Below are 17,646 nucleotides of genomic sequence, written 5' to 3'. Positions count from 1 at the left end.
CAAGCCTGGGCAACTTGGCAAAACCCCATCTCTACATAAAAATGTCATTAAAAAAAAATTAGCTGGGCATGGTGGCACACGCTTGTAGTCCCAGCTACTCGGGAGGGCACACCACTTGAGCCCAGGAGGTTAAGGCTGCAGTGACTTATAATCAAGCCACTGCACTCTAGCCTGGGTGACAGAACAAGACATTGTCTCAAAAAAAAAAAAGGGTTATATTGAGTGGTATTTGAGAGTAGGAAAAAACACTGTTTTTTTTTTTTCCTATGTTCTAATAGTGCCCTAAATATTCACTATTACTATATTACCATACTCATCACATTGTATCATAATCATTTGCAGACAGGGACCTTCTGTTGTTCAACCCCTTATTACTAACACTAACAAGTCAGGAACACAGGAAGTGGCCAAAAAATGTTTGTTGAACTCAGTAACTCAGACCTACAGATACTACCGAGAAACCTAAATGACTTGTAAGATGGTGATAGAGAAAACACTAATGGAGAAGCCAAGAGGGGGATCAAGTTTAGGGGATGAGTTAGTTAGGGTAGAGGATGGTTAAGGTCAACATCCAAATAGAGCTGTCAAAGAGGAAAAAAAATAAAACCAGAGGAGGAAAAAAATTCAGACAAAAATAGAGATATTTAGAAAATAAATCAACAAGTCTCATTATTTGCTCATGAACAAAAATATTTAATAAATATGAATTTCCTAAGTTTAGGATATGACTATCTTTAAGAACACTATTCAAATTGCTCATTTGTATATTCTGTACAAATTGAGGCATAAATTCCCAACCAAATGGGTCAATCAAAACTGGGTCAACACTGAATAATTATTTGCTTTACTCATTCATTCAATAAAAAAGTTATTGAGTGTCTATAAGTTGAGGGCAAGAGGAACTTGTCACAAAAACAAACAGTAAGATACAGCAAATACTATAACAAAGTAACTGCATAATGTTAACAGGAACACAGGTAACAGAATACAACGAAGGATAGATGGAAGAGGCATAATGAACATGTCTAGCAGCTTTCCTGGAAGAAGAGGCATCTATGTTAGGCTCTTAAAAAGATAAAGTGATGGCCGGGTGCAGTGGCTCACGCCTATAATCCCAGCACTTTGGGGGCCAAGGCAGGTGGATCACCTGAGGTCAGGAACTCAAGACCAGCCTGGCCAACATACTGAAACCCTGCCTCTGCTTAAAATATAAAAAATTAGCCGGGTGTGATGGTACGCACCTGTAATCCCAGCTACTCGGGAGGCTGAGTCAGAAGAATTGTTTGAACCTGGGAGGCGGAGGCTGCTGTGAGCAGAGATTGTGCCTTTGCACTCCAGCCTGGGTGACAAGAGTGAAACTCCGTCTCAAAAAATAAAAATAAAAAAGATAAAGTGATTTAATGAGAAGACTGAGAAGATGAATGGTATTCTACAAAAAAAGAAATAGTGGTCGGGCACGGTCGCTCATGCCTATAATCCCAGCACTTTGGGAGGCCAAGGCGGGCATATCACCTGAGGTTAGGAGTTCGAGACCAGCCTGACCAACATGGAGAAACCCCGTCTCTACTAGAAATACAAAACCAGCCAGGTGTGGTGGCGCATGCTTGTAATCCCAGCTACTCGGGAGGCTGAGGCAGGATAATCGCTCGAACCTGGGAGGCATAGGCTGCAGTGAGCCAAGATCACGCGGTTGCACTCCAGCCTGGGCAACAAGAGTGAAACTCTGTCTCAAAAAATAAAAACTAAATTAAAAAAAAAAAAGTAATAGTATGTGCAAAAGCCGAGAGATGCCAAAGCATTTCTCATTTTCATGGAAACTCCTCTTGGAGGACTATCTGCATGCTAATAGAAAATCTGATCTTTATTCTATAGCCCTATGGTAAGAAACATCACATGTACATTAGAATCCCCTAGGGAGGTTGGGCATGGTGGCTCATGCCTATAATCCCAGCACTTTGGGAGGCCAAGGTGGGAAAATAGCCTGACATTAGGAGTTTGAGACCAGCCTGGCCAACATAGCAAGACACCCTAGGGAGCACTCCAGATCCCTGAAAGCATGTGCAGGCAAAAGGTGGGTAAACAGGTGCGGGAAGGGAAAGGGAGCGGAGGGGAAGGGGGAGGGGAGAGGGAAGGGGAAGGACGAAGGAAGGTTGGTTATCCTAACACTAGCCTAGTAAAATATGCATTACTGAATTACTGGGAGGGGAGCGGAGGGGAAGGGGGAGGGAAGAGGGAAGGGGAAGGACGAAGGAAGGTTGGTTATCCTAACACTAGCCTAGTAAAATATGCATTACTGAATTACTGAGTGTTTAAGATGTATTACTAAACTGAATCCTCTTAATACTTTTTCAAGGTACATTACTTTTTTTATTGTGGTAAAATACACATAACATAAAATTTACCATTTTAACCTTTTCAAAGTGTGCCGTTCAATGGCTTTAAGCACATTTGCACTGCTGTGCGACCATCAGCACCATCCATCTCCAGATGGTTTTCATCTTCTCAATCAAAACACATTTTAATCCTCATTTTGCAGATACAGAAACAGACCAGAAAAGGGTAAGATGCCAATCCAGGTCTATGAGATTTCAAAACTTGAAACACTTCTTCAATACACTTCAACATTCAAGTTGCTATACAATGACATAAAAATAGTGTAGGGACAAGCTAAAGAAAACATTTGTATTTAATTATATTATAATCAATTACACAGACTTAAACTTCTAAAAAATCTAATTCAACCCTTTCACTTTATAATTAAGGTTATGTTTCTCTAAATTCATATTGCTAGTCTTCTGTTTAAATTAATTCTGGAATGCACAAAGAGTTTTCTATTAAAGAACTGAAAGGCAAAAAAAAAAAATTAAAATTTGTGTCCATACCTCCTTGCAATAGAACTCTACTGCCTCTCCCATTAAGCACTGTTGTCTATTTTGCCACCCTTCCCATCTTGGCTGGCCTTGTGACTTGCTTTGACCAACAGAAAGCAGCAGAAACAACGAGTCACTTCTAAGTCTAGGGCAAGGTCTTACAGCTTCTGATTTTGCTCTTTTGGAACACTGTCCTGAAGTGCTGTACGTGAAGAAGCCTGAGATATCGTATCACATAGAGAAAGGGCACTTCAGCATCCCTGCTGTTCCAGCTGGGCCCATCCCCCAGAATGCACCAGTGGAATGCACTGCGGTAACCTAAAACCAGTGAGACCAGCAGAGGAACTGCCCAGTCAACCCACAGAATCATAAGAAAAAAGCTGCTGTCGTTTTAAGCCACAAAATTTAGAGGTGATCTGTTATGCAGCAATAGGTTACTGAAACAATTAACATCAAGTTCAGTAATATAGATTAAAATAATTTCTATTTCACCACCTGAGCACATTAATGTGCCTCAGCTAAAACTTTTAAAAATTTAAGATTCTGGCTATAGATGGTCAAATTAAAGCAAACTTGAAATTAATTTTATCATCAGTACTACAAAAATCACTAATTATATACCATGGTATAGTGGGGTTGGTCAACTGTAACATTTTTGTATAAAAGGTATCACACTGCATTAATAATACAATTTACCTCATTTAATGGCACTATTTTCCATTACAAATAGAAATATAAATAGGTTAGTTCCTTTACATTCAATCTTAATAATTTTTTAAAACCCTTCTGTGATTAACTTACTTTCAAAACCAGTACACCAGGCATAAATCAAGCTTTTCTTACTGATTAGATGTCATCATTGTAATTGATAATTACATAGATTTATTTATGTCAAGGTAGCCTCAGATGCTATTGACATGTACAAGATAATCTGACATTAAATAGTCCTTGCCTGCTATACTTAAGAGTTTTTATTTCTCTATCAATTATCATCTGCTCCTGATGAGAGTTCCTTTTAATGTACAGTGTGTTAGAAAATATACTTGTTACAATTTTGGCTAACTGACTCAACAAGCTTGGTCATAGGAGAACCAAAATGCTTTTCTCTGAATAAACTTCATTTATTCTAGAATACCATTTCTAGTTGTTCAAAATCATTTGGTTTTTTTACAGCTTTATTAGGGTACAGTTTACTTACCATGAAATGTACCCATCATAAGTGAAAAACAATTTTAGCAAATTAGAGTTGTGAAACTATTCACTCTATCCAGCTTTAGAACATTTCCATCATCCCAAACCCTTGTGCCCATTTACAGTTAATCCTGCTGTTACTCCCAAGCCCTAAGCAACTACTGATTTGCTCTCTGTCTCAATAAACTTGCCTTTTCTAGACATTTCCTATAAAAGAGAATCAGACAATATGCAGCTTTTCACATCTGGCTTCACTTACTCTGTTACAGCGTTTATCATAGTTTGTTCCTTTTAATTGGTGAGTAGTATTCTGTTAAAGGTGCACATCACATTTTGTTTATTCATTCATCAGTTAATAGGCATTTGAACTGTTTCCAATTCAGGGCTATCACGAATAACAAATTCTGCTATGAACATGTCTTTGGGTAGACATATTTTCATTTCTCTTCGGATAAGTCCCAGAAGTGGAATTGCTTCCTTCCTAACTCAGATGTGATTCAGAGAGGCAAGTGACATGAAAAGTACAGATAAGTGAAGAATTACTGTAATAACATTTTATTCATTTAGACAACAAATATATTAACCTATTACATTACCAGGCATTGTGGGAGAAGCTGAGAAAAACTATGAATAAAGCACTGACCCTGCCCTAAACAAGCTCATTGTCTAGTGAGGGATGTGTATATAGGTAGGTATACAGGTGTACAGGGAACTCCCAATTTTTTTTTGTTTTTTGGTTTTGTTGGCTTTTTTGTTCTTTTTAAGGTAAATATCCAGTTTTAGAAGCTGATTATCCACTTTTAGAAGCTGATTAACTTCTAGGTGCAAAGTTGAAAGACGGTGAAAAACTACTATTCCCATATTCCCTTCAAGACAAAGGTTCTCACCAACTGGCAATAACATGAAAAGGGTAACAACAAAAACAAAATGTATACATTAGTGTGATAAAGACCACAATAAGAAAGGTCAGAGCTTCTAAGAATGGTGAAAATGTGGAGCAAAACAGGGAAGTTAAAGGAGAGGCTGCACTGAGTAGGTACCCAGGAATGATTTTTGGTACATGAATACATACTGACAGAGGGCATGACAGCTGATGTTAAGTTTTCTCAAGCTGTAAACCGGAATAAAGTTGATGTTTAAATTATCCTGGCTTCTGTCTGGCCTTTTTGGACATCTGTTGTTCTTGGGAGATTTGGAGACAAAGTGAGGTGGCATCACTGGGAGAATAGTTCCCACTTAAAATCTCTAATACTCTGCCTCCACAAATTCTTTCAACACAGAGAGGCCTCCTATCCATTCACTCTACCATCTTTTTACTGTCACTCATCCTCTTACGCCTTTTTTTTTTTTTTTTTTGAGATGGAATCTCACTCTGTCCCAGAGCGTAGTGGCATGATCTTAGCTTACTGCAGCCTCCGCCCCCCAGGTTCGAGTGATTCTCGTGCCTCAGCCTCCCCAAGTAGCTGGGACAACATGCACACACCACCACAACTGGCTAATTTTTTTTTTATTCTTTTTTTATTTTTTGAGACGGAGTCTGGCTCTGTCGCCCAGGCTGGAGTGCAGCAGCCGGATCTCAGCTCACTGCAAGCTCCGCCTCCCAGGTTTACGCCATTCTCCTGCCTCAGCCTCCCAAGTAGCTGGGACTACAGGTGCCCACCACCACGCCCGGCTAGTTTTTTGTACTTTTTTAGTAGAGACAGGGTTTCACCATGTTAGCCAGGCAGGTCTTAAACTCCTGACCTCAAGTGATCTGCTCGCCTCAGTCTCCCAAAGTACTGGGATTACAGGCATGAGCCACTGTGCCCAGGCCCCTACTTTCTTATCCATCTTAATTTTAAATGGCTCATCATTATAATTACTGCCTTGTCCTTCCCTCCCTCTTTCATAACTGTCTGATAAAACCTACAGTAGTAGAAAAGCATATACTTATGCTAACTTTGATCTCAATCTGATTTCATGATCATTGACCATAACTGAGTAGCATTACTATTCAATTTTTTCTGTCAATTCATTTTCCTATTCTCCTAGATGATTATTCCACTCCTTTTTCTCTCTCTCAAATCCCTCAATAATCTTCCTCAACTTGACAGTCAGCTTAAACCTAACCTGAGATCTAGATTCACATAAACAATTGGCTATTTGATATCTCCACTCAGATTTCCAGTAAGCCTCTCAAACTTAACATGTCTAATATGGAGCTACTGGGTACTTTCCCCACTGCATTCACTGTACTACTCCCACCGCACTACCCCAAACCTATTTCTCCTGTTCTCTCACCCTATTGTAGCTTGACATTTGTTCAAGTCAAAAACCTTAAAGTCTTATTTCTCACTGTCCATACACCCAACACCCAATTCCTCAGCAAATACTATAGGTTCTGTCTTCAAAAATATATCCAGAATCTGAACACTTCTCACCTCAACCACCCTATTCCAAGCCACCATCAGCTCTCATCTCAATGATGGCAAATTTCCTAACTATTCTCCCTATTTTTACCTTTGCTCTCCTGCAGACTATTCTCTACCAAGTAGCCATAGTGATCACAGTCATATCACTTCATTCCTCTACTACTGCCCTCCTATGGCATCTCAACACACTCAGGGTAATTAGCTAAGGTCCTTACTATGGTCCAGAAAGCCCTATATGACCTGCCTATTCATTACAACTACTAGCACTTCATGTCCTACCACGGTGCCCTTCAATCATCTACTCTGCTCATAATGCCCTCCTTGTTCCTGAACATGCCAGGCAAGCATTCACCTGAGCCTTTGGAGCTGAGGTTCCTTCAGCACAGAACACTCCTCCCCTAGCTAAACTCATTCCCTCATATCTTCAAATCTCTGCCCTAATGCTTTCTTCTCAGTAAGGCCTTTCCTGGTCACCCTAAGTAAATTAGCATCTGCCAGGCATTAGTCTTATGCATTTACCCTGCTTTGTTCTTCCTAGAACTCTTGACCTGGTATTATATTCTAATTCGTTCATTATTTATTTCTGTTCAACATAGTAAGCTCTATAAGGACACAGACTTCTGTTTGTTCACTGCTGGATCCTTCTCTTCCAGAACACAACTTGGCTCATAGAAGGCACTCAATAAAGGACTTAAATAAATAAATGAATAATCACTAGAGAATGTGATAGAAACATACATATGAAGAACTTAAACTAATTTGGAAAGGTCAGGGAGAGCTTCTCTGAATGGTGACATCTAAGCACAGACCTGAAAGACAAGCTAGCCTAGTGAAAGAACATGGGAAAGAGAGACTATTCCAGATAGTAAAAACAGCACAAACAAAAGTCGAGAGGCAAAAGAAACGTGGCCATTTGTTCAGTGAACGTATAAACATACTTTTCCCAAATACAACACTCCTTTAAAAAAATAAAGCAAGCAAATACATTTTCCTTAGGTTTTACATTCTATCCTACACTAGACAACGAGAATTAACATAGTATACTAGCCTGTATACTCTTGGCCACGGACCATTAATGTACCTATTTAAAATATTCTTAGCCAAGATGAGTACTAGGAAGAATAAAAGAAAGTAAGTACTCTGCAACATGTGTAATTTATTCCATTGTAGTTTTTTTTTTTTTTTTTTTGAGACGGAGTCTTGCTCTGTCGCCCGGTCTGGAGTGCAGTGGCCGGATCTCAGCTCACTGCAAGCTCTGCCTCAGCCTCCCAAGTAGCTGGGACTACAGGCGCCCGCCACCTCGCCCGGCTAGTTTTTTGTATTTTTTAGTAAAGACGGGGTTTCACAGTGTTAGCCAGGATGGTCTCGATCTCCTGACCTCGTGATCCGCCCGTCTCGGCCTCCCAAAGTGCTGGGATTACAGGCTTGAGCCACCACGCCCGGCCTCCATTGTAGTTTTTACTGTGTTATTTTCGATCTTGGCAATTAACTTTAGATCTGACAAAAGGTAGCACTGAATCTGCCATGAAGAAACAATGAGAAGATAACATGCTAAAGCTACTTTAAAGGTACAAGGTTAAAAGTGGCTAAAGGCCCCAAAGAAATGACCAAGGAAACCAAAGTTAAAGGTCAATAGGTGATTAGGTAGTGATAATGTCCTCTGCTACTATGAAGGGTATCAAAATCACGACTGCAGCCAAACAGACTAATGACTGTTTGAAAGCTGAAAAACTATCACTTAGAGGCAAGACATAACTTCAGGAAATTTCAAAGTATGGAAAAATGATTACAGATGCCAGAAATGTATATACTTGAAGGCTATGCTATGGAACCCCAGTGTAATGCTTATTGGCAGTCTCATTTCCAGGAAAGCAGAAAGTCTCTTTCCAGTTGAAGAGGTTATGAATATAGTTTAGCATGACAAAAATACAGAGTACATAAGATGCACAAAATAATATTCTGAAACCACAGGTAGTTACATAAAAAGGATAAGAAAGGAGACGTTTTAAAATAGATGTATTTTAGGATCATAAGAACCACCCTTGAGAATATGAAAAAAAGCTTAAAAATTCATTCACACACAAATTCTAAATGCATTTTTAGGGGATTCTCAAACTCATGAAAATTCAGTGGAAAAGCACAGGTAAAATCATTACATTGAAGACAAAAATATAACCCATAATGAAAGCTACACAGCAGGCTTTTATAAACTATCTAGATTGATGTTAGAAGACAGAAAGTTAGAGAGTGGGCTCCAGGGAGAAAAAAAATTATAAAAAGATGATATGATTATCAGGCCAAATAAATGTAAAGATAGTAAAAAGGCTTATAACTATAATTTCAGAAAGTCATGGTATAACTATGAAACTGTAAAATAATTTTAAGTAAATGATAGAATTTAGGAAGAGAGATTTCTTTTCTCTTTAATGCTAAATATATTATTCATCTTACAGCCCAAAGTGTGACAACGGAATGAAGAAATGCAAACCAAGCACTTAGGCCTTTATTAATATTTTTTTTTCAACCAACATATAATAAATATAGTATCAGAACACTGTATAATTACAAAACCAAAAAAAGGCATTAACAATTTTGACAACATGAAAATAAAAGGATAAATGGATAAATAACCAAGGGTGAAGAAATTAAAAAAAAAAAAACTATATTGAAGTTAAAAAAGGAAGTAATCAATGATCCAAAAATACTAACAAAAATCACTGGGAAAAAGGCTTGAGAGGGGAAGTAAGGGGAAGTAAACTGAGGAAGCTAAATCCTCATCTTTTGTCATAGAAGAGAGACTGTCTAAAGTTGGTAACTGAAGTTATAAGGGAATAAGCATATTTGTTCTAGTTCTAGCAGTAACCTGTAGAAATACTAAAAATAGAAGTTCCCTCTGAGGAATATGACTAGGGTAGGAAAGAGTAAAGTAGGAGACATTCACTTTTCATTCTAAATTCTTCTGGACTATTTATTATCATGTATTCACGTTCTTTAGGCAAAAATAAAAAGCAAAAAATTTAAATCACTTTAGGTAGGTCACCAGTGCTGATGCAATTCCCTGCCACTATTTGACCTATTTCAATTACTTTCCAAATATATCAAAGCAAGGCTTACTTGCATCTCCTGAGGAGTTCTTTTATTTATGGTTTTGTCAAGATAGAATTAAAGACTTTTGCATGTCAAAGAGTCATTAACAACTCAATACTGATGATACCTTTTTAAAAGAACATTGACATTTCAGTTAATTCTCATTGTATCAAAACTGCTTAAATTCTGGCAATGTTTAATTGCTCAGGACCAAATATTCCTTTGATTTTCCATTAGGGTATATATATTTATTCATGATGAAGTATGTTGTTACAACTCCCAGTTACATTATTTTACAGTAAGATGACTCCTTCTAAACCAAACTGTTATTTGATGGCCTACTACATGCCAGTCAACAGGGATTCAAAGATGAGTGTGTGGTCCAGGAAGATGCAGACATTGGGTACCACAGAGAAAGTGATTTTTTGTTTTGTTCTGCATCCCCTGGTGGAGGTTGGAGGGAGAGAGGAGGGGAAGGTGAAAGTAGGAGAGATTGGATGGCATAAAAATCAATGTTTGGATTAACATGGCATTTGTCCCAGCAGGTAATGTAGACCTGAAGGGGATAAACTCAAATGACATTATAGTGGGGAACCCGGACGAGCCATATATGACAAGTTTGATATTTTTTACAAGTCAAAAGGGATTCTGAAGGTTCTAGTTTAGATAACCAAGTGGAGGGTGACAGCTCAAGGGGGGAAACACAAAAGAGAAAAAAAAGGTAGGATAATCACATGTTCCATATTGGATTAAAAGTTTTCTGTTTAGCTTGTGGAGCTGTCCAAAGGGGTAGCCAGAATTCAGTTCTAGAGCAGCAGTCCCTAACCTTTTTAGCACCAGGCACCAGTTTCATGGAAGACAATTTTTCCATGTACTGGGGTGGAGGGGTGGCAGGGTGGTTTGGGGTGACTAAAGCACATTACATTTATTGGGCACTTTATTTCTATTATTACATTTTAATATATAATGAAATTACACAACTCACCACAACGTAGAATCTGTGGAAGCCCTGAGCTTGCTTTCCTGCAACTTGATGGTCCCATCTGGGGGTGATGGGAGACAGTGACAGATCATCAGGCATTAGATTATCTCCTAAGGAGCTTGCAACCTAGATCCCTTGCGTTCACAGTTCACAACAGTGTTCACGATCCTATGAGAATCTAATGCCACTGCTAATATGACAGGAGAAAGAGCTCAGGCAGTAATGTGAGTGATGGGGAGTGACTGTAAATACAGATGAAGCTTATTGTACTCACCCACCACTCATCTCCTGCTGGGCAGCCGGGTTCCTAACAGGCCACGGACTGGTACCTGTCTGTGGCCTGGGGGTTGGGGACCCTGATCTAGAGCACAGAATATAGGACATCGTATATGTACTTAGTTGAAGCCACAGCAGTAAGTGCTTTCATACACATACACCACAGGGGGGAGAAGTCACTTAGAAATACCCACATTTAAAGGGTACCCAGAAGAAAAGCCAGCAAACTAGACCAAAAAGTCAAAAAGGTAAATGTTAACAGCTTCCATTCTTCAAGAGTAATTTGTCACACACTGTACTTGTGCTTTAGGAAGCAACGAACTACTCCTTGAGATTGGTATTATCACCATTTTGGAAATAAGAACAATGATACCTGGCTGGGTGCGGTGGCTCATGCTTATGCCTGTAATCCCAGCACTTTGGGAGGACGGATTGCCCGAGGTCAGGAGTTTTGAGACCAGCCTGGCCAGCATGGTGAAACCTGTCTCTACTAAAATAGAAAATTAGCCAGGCATGGTGGCAGGCACCTGTAATCCCAGCTACTTGGGAAGCTGAGGGAGGAGAATCGCCTGAATCCAGGAGGCAGAGGTTGCAGTGAGCCAAGATCATGTCATTGCACTCCAGCCTGGACAACAGAGCGAGACTCCGTCTCAGAACAAAATAAAACAAAACAAAACAAAAAACAAACAAAAAGAACAATGATACCTTAAGATGTTAAATAATTTGCCCAAAATCATCCAGCTAGTAAGTGGAAAGACCAGAACTCAAATTCTGCTTTACTGAATCCAGAGTCCATCCTCTTAACCAGTATGTTACTATCTTAATAGGAATCACGACAAAAAAAGGAATGCCCTCTTAAAGACAAGTTAGGAAGGAGTTAAATATGCCTACCGTTTCTTTCTAAATCCTTACCAAACCACAGTGCGTGCATGTGTCAAGGGCCTCCCTACACCAATTCCACCACCCCACCCCTAAAACACATCTATGATTTTAGGAGCTGAGACTCTTGCTCTATTTCTGGGTTACTTTCAATAATACCATTAATGAGATGTATTTGAATAGTTCTACTAAAAAGTACAATCTTTTTTTAGCTAAAATTAACTCAATAACTTTTAAAAAGTGTTGATAAGTTCAGGTCCTGACATAAGTCTAAGGCAATGTTTGAATACAAGTGAAAGCTGGCTATGTTAGAGTGTATCAAATAGTTCCATTCATTAATGGGACATTTATTTAGTGCCTCTTAAGTATCAGGCGCTAGGGATAAAACAGAGTTTTAAAAGGTTCTATTGCTACGCCTCTGAACCAACTTTACTGCTGATTATTGCACTTAGAGTTACTTTGTCTTTCCTACAGTGACTTTATAAGCCACTTAAATAAAAAATATGTTTTACTTAACATCTTATAATTCTATGTTCTTTGGGAGAGGGGATAAATAATATCTATAACATAAAAGATTCCTCTAACTTAGGAAAACATAATTTTCAAATTATTTCAACAACAGCCTGTGTCCTAGTCTAGAATCCCTATATCACTCTTGTGGCACTCTATTCACCAGCAATGTCCCTATTCTTAAAGACTTCAAGATCTAATTCAACATATATAGGATAGTAATTTTTATCATTTCCTCATTGATTTGGAAATCAAATCCAAAATTTCACATTAAAATGTGTAATAGGCTAATTCCATGATAACACTATTGTGCCAGATAATATTTTTACTGTTTTAAAAAACACAAACTACTGTTTTAGGTGTAATGCAATATAGGAAAGAAGCAAAAAAAAAAGTTTAAAAAATATTGGAAAAAAATTAGAAAAGTTTTAACATACACCTGAACATTTGCTTACACTGCCTTTTAGGTTTCCTGGGCAAAATAATTTCTATGTGTTAATAAAATAAGAAAGGACTTTCTACTATTTTGTTCATCCAGAAAAATAAGAGATTCCCTTCCACGTACTCTTAAGAAACCTACGAGAAACAAATTCCATTTGAGAGTTACACTTTCAAAATAATGAAAGCATTTATATTATAGATAAAATGAGATCATCTTTCAGCTCAAAAATACTTTGCTTAATCTGAAATTAAATGAGGAACTCTATTAATACACATAACCTGGCACACATTAGATAATAAGTGGCTGCTATAATTATAAAACTGGTATGGTTTTTATTCATTTTGAAATTCATTTAATCAGCTTGCTTTGAAGCATATGGGGCATTTAGTTCAACATCATGACCCAAGGAAAAAACCTCATTCCTTGGTCCCAGATTTTCCCTAAATACAGAATTAGAAATACAAAACTTGTTACAACTGGTCACAAAGGGCCCTTGCCAAGAAAGTAAAAATGACTCAACAGAGTCCAACATCATCACTGTAGAAGCCATGTCTGTACCAATCCTGCTACCTGTCAGCAGTGCCTTCCTTTGTTGCATATCAAATAACTATGTGCTCAAGGATTCTAAAGGGATTAAAAAGTATGGAGGTTAGGGCAGTTACTAAAAAAAAAGAAATAAAAAATGAAAAATAAAAAAATCAACGATATTTTTGGCTGCAAGATAAGAGCAGAATTTTGCAAGAATTCATTTTAGAAACTTCAATATATATATATATTTTGAGGCTGGGCGCGCTGGCTCAAGCCTGTAATCCCAGCACTTTGGGAGGCCAATCCAGGAGGATCACTTGAGCCCAGAAGTTTGAGACCAGCCTGGGCAACACAGCAAGACCCCATGTCTACAAAATATACAAAAAGTTAGCCAGGTGCGGTGGTTGTGCCCCTGTAGTTCCAACTACATGGGAGGCTGAGGCAGAAGGATTGCTTGAGACCAGGAGGTGGAAGGTTGTAGTGAGCTGAGATCGCTCCACTGCACTCCAGCTTGGGTGACAAAGCAGGACCGTGTCTCAAAAAAAAAAAAAAAATGCGTTTTCACCAGAAATCTGTTTTCATGAGTACCTTTTCTGAAACTGGGGACATCCGTTACTTGTAAGGCTTGAATCAGAGTAGAAATAGTACTAACCTAGGTCCCTGAGAAAAAGTAAGCATGTTCTGTTTCACCTATTTACGTAATAATCCAAAGCACAAGAATAAGAAAGAAAAGATTGCGATATCAATACCACTTCTACAGTGCATTTAGTAGTCAGAAATCCGCAATCTCCTATGAATCCTAGACACTACTACCTTTTCCAGTCTTTAAGCTCCATCAACTAATTCAATAAGTTAAAAAATAATAATAAAACTGAAATTTCACTTCTCATGTCTTGATTCGAGCTGGCTAGGAACTTCTCAACAAAATTTTAGCAGACCCAGATCAAAACTGAGATCACAAGACTTTATATATACCTAATACATAGTACTTCAGTAGGTAAAAAAAACAACAGAGTAGCATTACAAAGAATAATCGTAAAGGCAATATGAAAAAACTCAGGCTTTGCAAACAAAACAAAGTAAATACTACAAGTCAGTCATAACATTCAACAACATTGTACAATCAACTTTACAGGTTAAGCACAGAATTACCACACCACCCAGCAATTCTTTCATAGGTTTATAAAGCCAAGAGAAATGAAAACATATCCATACAAAAACTTTCACATGTTTATAGCAACATTATTCATAATAGGCAAAAAAGTAGAAACAATCCAAACATCCATCAACTCATGAATGAATAAATAAAATGTGGTATATCCACACAATGGAATATTATTTGGCAATAAAAAGAAACGATTGGGCACAGCAGCTCACAGTTGTAATCTCAGTGCTTTGGGAGGTCAAAGTGGGAGGACTTCTTGAGCCCAGGAGTCTGAGACCCACTTGGGCAACATAGCCAGACCACATCTGGATAAAAAATTTTTTAAATGTTTAAAAAACAGCTGAGCATGGTGGTGTGAACCTGTGGCCCTAGTTACTCAGGAGGCTAAGGTAAGAAGATCATTTTGGTCTAGGAGTTCAGTGTTACAGTGAGCTATCATGGCCACCACTGCATTCTACCCTGGGTGACAGAGTGAAATCCTATCTCTTAAAACAAAAACAAAGTACTGATACATGCTACAACTTGGATAAACCTTGAAAATATTATGTTAAATGACAAAAACCAGTCACAGAAGACCACATATTATATTATTCTCGATGAAATCTTCAGAATAGGCACAGAGACAGAAAGAAAGTACATCAGTGGTTGCCTTAGGGCAGGGGTGTTGGCAGGAAATCAGGAGTGACTGCTAATGGACACGAAGTTTCTTTGGGCGGTGATGAAAATGTTCTAAAATTAACTGTGGTATTGGATGCACAACTCTGTGAATGTACTAAAAAACACTGATTTGTACACTTTGAATGGGTGAATTATATGGTATATGAATTATATCTCAATAAAACGATTATTAAAAATATCGATTTTGTGCAACAGTTAGAAAGAGAAGAAAAACTATTAAAAAAAAAAAAAGCATGATAATAAACAGTTTGCCCAGCATATCAAGAACAGCAGACTCTTAACTGGTCTTTTACCAGACAATTTTACTGTTGTTTCACCAGGTATTTCTAATTTTCTAAGGAAAGACCTAATATTAAGAAACAATGTACATTCTCACATATAAGTTTACACACAAACACATATGTAAACCAAGCTTCAAAGATTCTCTGAAGAGCTCATGTCAGAAATTTTACGAGCTGTAAGAAAAAGAAGTGTATATAAAATAAATATAAGACAGATTTTCATAATAAAATCTCTTTTAGAGGTTATAATCTCTCAGATGAGTTAGCCAATTAATGTCAGTAACTAAAAAAAAGGTCTCCACACAAATAATAGTGTTAAGAAGTGCAAGTTTTGAATCACCTATTTTGTAATCAGGAACTAATTATAATGCTTTAATATATTGATATAATTATAAAACAATCTTTCTGGCTGGGCACAGCAGCTCATGCCTGTATCCCAGCACTTTAAGAGGTCGAAGTAGGAGGATCCTTTGAGCCCAGAAGTTCAAGACCAGCCTGGACAACATAGTGAAATCTCATCTCTACAAAAACAATCTTTTATGAAACCTCTACTAACCTGTACTCCCAAAAAACAGACTTGATTTTTTTTTAAATGCCTTAAAAAGCACTTTGACTTCTTTTTATTGGTTCTTACTAGCATTTTCTCTCTACATGAAAGAGTTTTTAAGTAAAAGTAGTATCAAAGGCTAAATATAAATCTTCAATGAACATACATGATTTGAGAAAACAAAAAGGTGACAATGTATCTTTTTATTTTTAAACTAGTCAAGTGCAGTAGTGAGAAGGAGGCAAAGAATAGAACAAGGAGCTGGATCTGTAACTGATGGGGAACAATCAACTGAGATAACTCACTATTTTTGGACCAGCTGACAATATATCTTTTCAACAGAGCTTCTCAAAATCGAAGATCATATGTGAGAGGAAATTTCTAAACTAAATTTGTACGTAAAGCAAGAGGCAGCAAAGATAGTAACAAGAAAATATCAGAGAAAAAAAATAAAAAGAGAAGACAGGCAGAAAGATTCTGAGTCAAAATTTATATGAAAATATCACACTGAGGCGAAAAATAACTAATTCCCCAAAAGTAGTTATTCATAGAAATTATTATAAAGATATGTAAACATATCAGAAAGACTCTGAATATGACCATTCTTCAGTATACTAAGAAAAACTTTCCCACATGAAAAGTAATATGAGGATAATAAAGACCCTAACACAATCATTTTCTTATACTATTTAATCTTTAGAAATCATTCTGTCAATTACAAAAATACCAGAAAAACAAATACATTTTAAAACTAAACACAGCTAATTACTTAAAACAACAGAAGCCCTATGAAGACATTTACTAACTTCAACAGGAAGTTTATGACTATAAGAAACAAAAAGATCCCAAGTAGTCACACAAGAATCTGGAATATATACATATCTATTACCTTACTCTTGTTGCAATTTGAAAGGGAATAAATATATAGGAATCTAAGATCTTATCTTTTCTGTAATAAAGTGGCAATGTCGATAAGAGTTACTTTTCCTGGTCTCAGACACAAGAATATTGTCTCAAAAAAAACTCTTAAGGTATATAATCTGTATATCAAAATGTTAACAATTAGGTAAGTAAGAGCTACTATAAGCACTGTGTTGACCACTGTTTCTCTAAAAGATGGTTAAAATCAAGTAATAGAAAAATTTAGATAACTTACATTGTTGTTGCGGGTTTCTACAGCAGGGAATTTTCTGACTATGAATTTCACAGCAGATTCCAGGTTTTTGTCGATAAGGTAGGATGGTTTTGCCTTGGGGTCCCCACATGCCTATAAAACAACAGCAATAAAAAAAAGTGAAATGCACCCTTCTTCTAAAATCAAAAATAGCAAATCTGCAATTAGAAATTAAAGAGATATTTATTGTTTTTGGTGAGCAGGTGATAAAATGAATAGGCAAAGTGCAGGGATTGTCACAGCTGAAATATGCAATGGGAGACAGTACAGAGATGTTCTTCTACTGAAAAAAATGCATGGAAAGTTTCAAAGCAGTTAGCGCAGAACAGCAGTGAAGGAAAAAGCTCAAACCTAAAAAAAAGAAAAAGAAAAAAAAATTCTTGGTTTGAGGTAGGATTGTATTCATCTGAAGCTAATAAAATATTACAAAATTAAATATTCAGTAGAGTACTAGACATGTTTCTTTCTAAGTGTTATAAAATAAGAGCTTATGTTTAAATGTCTTTTCCAAAATGTTTTCCTCATTCACTTGAAACATTTTAATACAAGAGCCCTAGTTCAAAAGAACTGGAAGCTGCTAAAATTGTCTTTATAGTGCTAAGGTGTGTTGCCTGATCCTCTGAAT

The 17,646-nt window shown here is 37.3% G+C and overlaps 1 protein-coding gene across 1 annotated transcript in view; it reads right to left on the bottom strand.

Moving 5' to 3' along the window:
* Positions 1-17,043, bottom strand: part of NCKAP1 (NCK-associated protein 1) — a 100,604-nt gene extending 83,561 nt beyond the window's left edge. The window contains exon 1 of the mRNA XM_011956684.1: positions 17,004-17,043. The gene's annotated coding sequence lies outside the window, so the exon portion shown is untranslated. The remainder of the gene's footprint in view (positions 1-17,003) is intronic.
* Positions 17,044-17,646: the final 603 nt, after the last annotated feature.

This window comes from Colobus angolensis, unplaced genomic scaffold (assembly GCF_000951035.1).
Source record: "Colobus angolensis palliatus isolate OR3802 unplaced genomic scaffold, Cang.pa_1.0 Scaffold421, whole genome shotgun sequence".
Taxonomy (NCBI): domain Eukaryota; kingdom Metazoa; phylum Chordata; class Mammalia; order Primates; family Cercopithecidae; genus Colobus; species Colobus angolensis.
Note: the sequence above shows the minus strand (reverse complement) of the source record. Positions and strands in the feature narration are given on the sequence as shown.